Source organism: Oncorhynchus keta, chromosome 10, assembly GCF_023373465.1.
Source record: "Oncorhynchus keta strain PuntledgeMale-10-30-2019 chromosome 10, Oket_V2, whole genome shotgun sequence".
NCBI classification, from domain to species: Eukaryota; Metazoa; Chordata; class Actinopteri; order Salmoniformes; family Salmonidae; genus Oncorhynchus; species Oncorhynchus keta.
Genome location: NC_068430.1, coordinates 29363208 through 29370796, shown reverse-complemented (window position 1 = coordinate 29370796; position 7589 = coordinate 29363208). Strand labels below are relative to the sequence as shown.

General features: G+C 41.5%; 1 protein-coding gene across 4 annotated transcripts in view; it reads left to right on the top strand.

Annotated features, from left to right (window-relative positions):
- Positions 1–7589, top strand: part of arhgef10la (Rho guanine nucleotide exchange factor (GEF) 10-like a) — a 114247-nt gene that overhangs the window by 86137 nt on the left and 20521 nt on the right. The window lies entirely within an intron of this gene.

The window sequence follows — 7589 nt, the reverse complement described above, 5'->3', positions numbered from 1 at the left end:
TGGGATATTTGTTTTAGACCAGAGGAAATAGCGCCTCCTACTGGCCCTCCAATACCACTTCCAGCAGCATATGGTCTCCCACCAGGACCAACCCTGCTTAACTTAGGAGGCATGCTAGCAGTGGGATACAGGGTTGTATGCTGCTGGTTATGCTGCTGGTTCAATGTGACAAGTAGTTCACAAACCACTCCGGAGCATGACAAGTAATCCCAATACACTTCAATCTCTGCACCAAGACAGTATGGTCCACAGTGTTAAATGCCTTTGACAAGTCTATGAATACAGATACACAATGTAGCTTCTTATCTAGGGCACAATGAATATCATTCAAAATCTTCAAAGTTGCTGTGGCTAGAACTGAAACCTGATTGTATACCACTCAAGGTATTGTTTTCCTGGAGGAAGGCTTTAAACTGCTTTTTGACTAGGAACTCCAATACCTTTACCAGAACAGACAATTTAGATATGGGGCGATAGATATTCAGTATCACATCAAATCAAATCAAATGTATTTATATAGCCCTTCGTACATCAGCTGATATCTCAAAGTGCTGTACAGAAACCCAGCCTAAAACCCCAAACAGCAAGCAATGCAGGTGTAGAAGCACGGTGGGTAGGAAAAACTCCCTAGAAAGGCCAAAACCTAGGAAGAAACCGAGAGAGGAACCAGGCTATGTGGGGTGGCCAGTCCTCTTCTGGCTGTGCCGGGTGGAGATTATAACAGAACATGGCCAAGATGTTCAAATGTTCATAAATGACCAGCATGGTCCAATAATAATAAGGCAGAACAGTTGAAACTGGAGCAGCAGCACGGCCAGGTTGACTGGGGACAGCAAGGAGTCATCATGTCAGGTAGTCCTGAGGCATGGTCCTAGGGCTCAGGTCCTCCGAGAGAGAGAAAGAAAGAGAGAAAGAGAGAATTAGAGAGAGCACACTTAAATTCACACAGGACACCAAATAGGACAGGAGAAGTACTCCAGATATTTAATCAATCATATGACCCACTGAAGAGATGAGTCTTCAGTAAAGACTTAAAGGTTGAGACCGAGTTTGCGTCTCTGACATGGGTAGAGTGGGATCACCTACTTTCAAAAGAGGTAGGACAAATGCTGATTTCTACATCTTGGGGTTTTCATTACATTCTATGGTGATGTTAAAGATGCATGTTAAATGGGGAGCAATGATGTCTGCAGCTAATTGTAGTAGGCGGGGGTCTAGATGATCAGGGTCATGGGATTTTTCTTATTCCAAAGCCTTATGAATTCAGACTAGTTCATCTGACAACCAAGGGTTGTCTATGCCCTTAATTTTGTATTGTTTGAAAGGGGCGTGCTTGTTGCATACATCCTAGAATGCTTTATGTATGTAAGAAAAGGCTAATTTAACATCAGAGATGTTCAACTCTATTCCTGGCAATGTTAAAAACATAATGAAAAAAACCCTGAGTATCAAACTGCTTCCAGTTTCTTTTCATGATGATACTGTGCATGAAGGTAGTTTAGGAATTGTACCATCCCTTACACAAGCAACAGCGCAGTGATCACTTATCATTTGCAAATACACCAGAAGCATTAAAACGATGTGGAGTGTTTGTTAAAATAAGAACAAACAAAGATGATTTTATAGGACACCTTGCAAACAATTTTTAAAAATCTGATTAAAATGATAGGTATTACAAAGATTCTTGAGTTGATCAGAGTTGGATGTCAACCAGTCTAGGTTCAGGTCAGGTCGCCCATAAGCACAAATTCAGATTTCACATTTTGTGATAATAATTCAAAAATGCAATCCAGAGAGCCAGCAATCGCAGACGGGGGTCTATAACAACAGGAGACAACAAGATTCAAGGATGCACAGAGATTTATATTCAAGGACAAATATTCAAATTGCTTGGGTTTGGTAACAAAGGTCAGAATGGTTACAAAAAATGTGTCTTTTATGTATATAGCAACACTACCACCCTTAGATTTGCGATCTGACCAAAAAAAGCATTCTAAACATCAATGCCAATGTCCTTGTCAATGATAGATGTTTTTTTTGCCAGGTTTCAGAAAGACCCAGATGTATATATGCTCTCTATGGTTTTAATCCAAATATTCACAAAATCAAGTTTCGAAAGATGCCTTACATTTATGTGCAGAAACTTCAGACCATTCTTACTTTTTAATTCAGATGGGGTAGAAATGGTTAGGTTAGATTCCACATTTCCTGACAGTAAAAGCAGTAAAATAATGGCAAGTCTAGATAGAATTGTACAACTTTTGGATTCAGAGACTAAAGTTGAGAGGAACAAGTCTTTAATACAAGGTATTTCAAAAGGTGCGTACAGTCCAGAGACATGGTTAAGTACCGAAAGAACAATTCACACATGTAAACGCAAGCATGCGGTTTCTCCCATGTCAATTGGGAAAAACTGGCAAAGTTCTCCAGTGCAATAGCCTGACAAGCGTATGGTTTCTCCCAGGATGCAACATGGGAAAAACACTCACATTTCTCAGCATTTAACCTGTTTTGTTTTTTCTACATTTCGAATGACTGACGTGCCCAAAGTAAACTGCCTGTTACTCAGGCCCAGAAGCTATGATATGCATATACTTGGTATGCATATCATATACTTGGTAGCTCTGAAGTTTCTAAAACTGTTAGAAAATGTTTGAGTATAACAGAACTGATATGGCAGACGAAAACCTGAGTAAAATCCAACCTGGATTCCTCTTTTTTTTTTTTTTAGGTCACAGGCCATTTCAGTGCTTGCCTGTGAGAAATACAAATAGATGGGACCCAGATTGCAGTTCCTATGGCTCCCATTAGATGTCAACAGTCTTTAGAAAGGCTTGTTTTTTGAAAAATGAACAAGTAGTTGGAAGAACTACAAGGTGTCTCTCATTAGAAAAGTGGTCTTGTTGGCTTGTGAATGAGGTGCGCGCTCTTCGTTATTTATCTTCCCTATTCAACATACTATTCCCCATCTTAAATATTATAGTTTATTTCGATGTCAGAGTACTTGAGGATTAATTAGAAACACTGTTTGACTTGTTTGGACGAACTTTACTGGTAACTTTTTGGATTAGTTTGTATGCATGTTGAAAGAGTGGATTACTGAGATAATTGGCACCAACTAAACATACTTTTTTGGATATAAAGGACTTTATCGAACAAAACGACCATTCATTGTGTAGCTGGGACCCTTGGGATTGCAAACAGAGGAAGATCTTCAAAGGTGTGTGATCTTCAAAGTGATTTATTTAATCACTATTTGTGATTTTGTGATGCCTGTGCTGGTTGAAAAAGTATTTTGGTGTGGGACGCTGTCCTCAGATAATCGCATGGTATGCTTTCGCCGTAAAGTATTTTTGAAATCTGACAACCCGGTTGGATTAATAAGAAGTTATGCTTTTTTTTGTTTGTTTTTTGTTTTTGTTGAATTTTTACCCCTTTTTGTCCCCAATTCCGTGGTATCCAATTATTGTAGTAGCTACTATCTTGTCTCATCGCTACAACTCCAGTACAGGCTCGGGAGAGACGAAGGTTGAAAGTCATGCGTCCTCCGATACACAACCCAACCAAGCCGCACTGCTTCTTAACACAGCGCACATCCAACCCGGAAGCCAGCCGCACCAATGTGTTGGAGGAAACACTGTGCACCTGGCAACCTTGGATAGCGCGCACTGCGCCCGGCCCGCCTCAGGAGTCGCTGGTGCGCGATGAGACAAGGACATCCCTACCGACCAATCCCTCCCTAATCCGGATGAGGCCAGGCCCCACGGACCTCCCGGTTGCGGCCGGTTACGACAGAGCCTGGGCGCGAACCCAGGGACTCTGATGGCACAGCTGGCGCTGAAGTACAACCACTGCGCCACCCGGGAGGCCCCCGAAGTTACGCTTTTAAATGATGTATGACACTTGTATTTTCATGTGGTCCTTCTGTGGCTCAGTTGGTAGAGCATGGCGCTTGTAACGCCAGGGTAGTGGGTTCGATTCCCGGGACCACCCATACGTAGAATGTATGCACACATGACTGTAAGTCACTTTGGATAAAAGCGTCAGCTAAATGGCATATATTATTCATGAATGTTTAATATTACGATTTTTGTATTTTGAATTTCGCGCTCTGCAATTTCACCGGATGTTGTCGTAGGTATCCCGCTAGCGGTTCATGCGCCTAAGAGGCATAACCATAGAAAACTTCAATAAGTCATCTATAATAAAATAACAATAAAGGCCAAGTAATACAATCTTAAATGCATACAAGTTCCTGAGTCAAAGCTCACAGAAGTCCACAGGCTTCAGGTGCAATTCAGATCAGAGACTGAAGTTTGTAAGTGTACATGTGTGCTGGAGCAGTGAGCGAAGCTTGGGGATACCTGTACCAGATGGGGGGAGCAGGCCTGGGTAATCAGGAGCAGACTGAAAGGTGGGGGCCAAGCAGTGCAGCACACCATGGGAGTAGCCTAGGTATCACACTCATTTGGTAGAGGCTTGTGTCGGGAGGCTGGGTAGAAGAGGAGGCTTTCAACCAGACAGGTGCGTGGCCCAATGTGGTTAGGTAGACAGGTGGTTAGGTAGACAGGTAAGGGCAGCAGGCAAGGGCAGCACCTTCTAGTGGAAAATGTATATAGCAAGTAATTTCTTGACTATATCAAAATATTACTGGAGTATTTGGAATTATTTAAAAAACCCACACGCAAACAAACAGAAGCGCACAAGACACACAGGTTCAGCTGCCATGTTGGTGGGAATATGGACATATACTTTTTTAAATGTATTTTTTTACTTCTTCCTAATCGGAATACTGAAGGAAATGGCCTTGGCTTTCACCTGGAATTGTTTATTTATGTTGGACAAAAAAATGCAATAATTCAAACAATATTTAATTTCCATGCATCTTATAAAGGCTTCATAAACACTACATAAATGTGTCACAAATCATCTATAACCGTATGTCATGCTCTATAAAGTTTTCATAGCCCACTATGTCAAATATGACAAAAAGCTGTGCTTTATAAATGGTGGCATAAGCACTGCTTAATAAAGGCTTTAAAAATCATATTAAATTGAGGCTTCACAAAGTATTTATAAACTTGTCAGGCATTTTTGGTATAGCATTGCAACACCAGGATAGTGGGTTCGACTTCCGTGACCACCCATACTTAAATATGTATGCACACATGAGACTGTAAGTCGCTTTGTATAAAATTGTCTGCTAAATGGCATATAAGATTTTGTATTATATTACTCGAAACCAAATATTTCACCTTCTTTATTACTTTACATGTGATAGTCAAAATGGGGGAAAGGGCCATGAAAAACGCAATTTTTCTTCATTCAGATGACTCTGGGTAAGTAGAGAAATGACCTACATCTCTCAGTATCCTTTTTAAACAGTCCTTTACGTGCCCATGCTGTGTTTATGTTAGCTCACGAAACAGAATATTCTTTAAACCTTAATAAATAAAGCATTACATTTAGAGGATTTGCTTGATATTATCAAGTGCTGGAGTTATGTAGGCCTAATGTGTGACAAGTTGCAACACATGACACGATAACTAACTTGAAAGATCAAGTGTTTTAAGCACCTAAGTAAATGTTCTTTCGAAGACATGTCACATGCCTGTATTTTATTTCGTAACATCCCAAAGTTAGGAGAAAAGGGTTTAATAAAATACACAATATCATTATAAGAGCCAGTGGATCCATGAATAAACAACTGATCAAGTGGTCTGCTCTGCTCGGCTCACTCCCCCACTTGTCTCAGATCTACCTCCCTGGCAGGCTTGTCAAATGAGGGATGACACTAATCATGTTAAAGTGAGATGGGCTGGTGGGATTCTCCTGACTTTGATCAGAGTAATGACATTGTTTCTAATCAACCTGATTCACATGAATTTCCCTGTTTGCCTACATTACCGGTTCACTCCACTTTTCTGACTGGTGTTTTTCCCACGTATACCATACATTAATTTTCCTCTCACCCACTCCATACTTCAGACAGGTTCAGATTAATCCTCATGGTGTGTAAAGGTGTTAAAAACAGCAGGTTTGAAACAGAACATGAGATAGTTTAGAATGAGTCATTATCAACCTTACAAAGGTTCATTTTAACACATTGTGACTAATAACATGGACTTGAGCATTCATTCAGCGTCCCCACCATGGCGTGTCCATGATCATCCTCTCCCACTGCCTCCCTCGGTCCAGAACAATCTCATTTCCGGGGCTCCCGAGTGGCGCAAGGGTCCAGCACACTGCATCTCAGTGCTAGAGGCATCACTACAGACTCTGGTTCGATTCCAGGCTGTATCACAACCCGGCCATGATTGGGAGTCCCATAGGGCGGCGCACAATTGGCCCAGCGTCGTCCGGGTTAGGGATTGGCCTGGGTAGGCCGTCATTGTAAATAATAATTTGTTCTTAACTGACTTGCCTAGTTAAATAAAGGTTAAATTAATTAACACTGGTAGAGTTAGTTACTTTCAGGAAGTTTCTTATGCACTCTGACAAAACAGATATCTATTCCCACAAACAAGTAGTGATGAGTTTGTCAGGGCACAGTCATTTCACTGGATCTGTTAAGGAATTGGATGAGTGAGTGCTTAAGTGTAGGAGAATGTTGAAGTTGGGGTTGCTTAGGGCTGTGGTTGCACAGAGCCATTTGCCTTTAAGCTTTGTTTTTGGGGAGCTCGTCTCTGTGCAACAGTCCATTATTTTCTCTGGCTCGCTCTCCAGAGCCCATGGGACTACTCCTGTCCAGCATGCTGACACAAATCTAACAAATGATTGCATGCAAAAAAGGCCGGGCAGGGGGGGTGAAAGAGGCTAAAGACTATATTTATCCTAAGTCTTATTCCCATAATGTGATTCGGGGAAAATCCTTATTTGATCTTCAGTGTCAGTTTTTGTTAGGAACATTACACTTCAGTTGGACAGTTGCACCAGTCCCATATCTAGAGAAAAACTACTTTGGTGAAAGAATCCTGTGAAAACCCATGAAGATTTCACTTATGATTGGAGTGATTTGGAGTCTTCTAATTGAAATTGCTACAGATCCAGGTTTACCCCCTGCCTCTCTTCCCTTCCCCTGTATTGACATTGGCAGGCTTGACACAAGGCCAATATGAGTGTGACACTTGCAGAATCAAGCCTCTATTCATGCATGCAGCCACTCAGGCCTACAGCAGAGAGTGTGGAACCCCAAGGGGGAGTTGGTGATGATTGCCTGGCGTTTTTTTTGATTATATGAGGTCCGCTCTCTTGTTTTGTCAGGGATTCTTATTGGATTTTGGACTTTTTTAGAAGTTGGACTGCTATTCATGACTCACTCAGAGTGTGTTGGTGAATAGGATATGTCGAACTCAGCCCTAGCAGACACTATAGACTGTGAGTAAAGGAAGACCAGCAACATACAACAACTGCTCAATGTGCCCCCTCCTAATGACCAATAACCTTGTACCATTCTGTCCATTCAGTGAAGATTAGTTTTAATGGGGTCACCTTGTCTTCTAATTCAACAGTCAACTGCTGTATTTCATCCCTTCATTGGGATTGAGTGTGTCATTGCTAAGTCCCCGACTCAAGCATTAGATCAATCA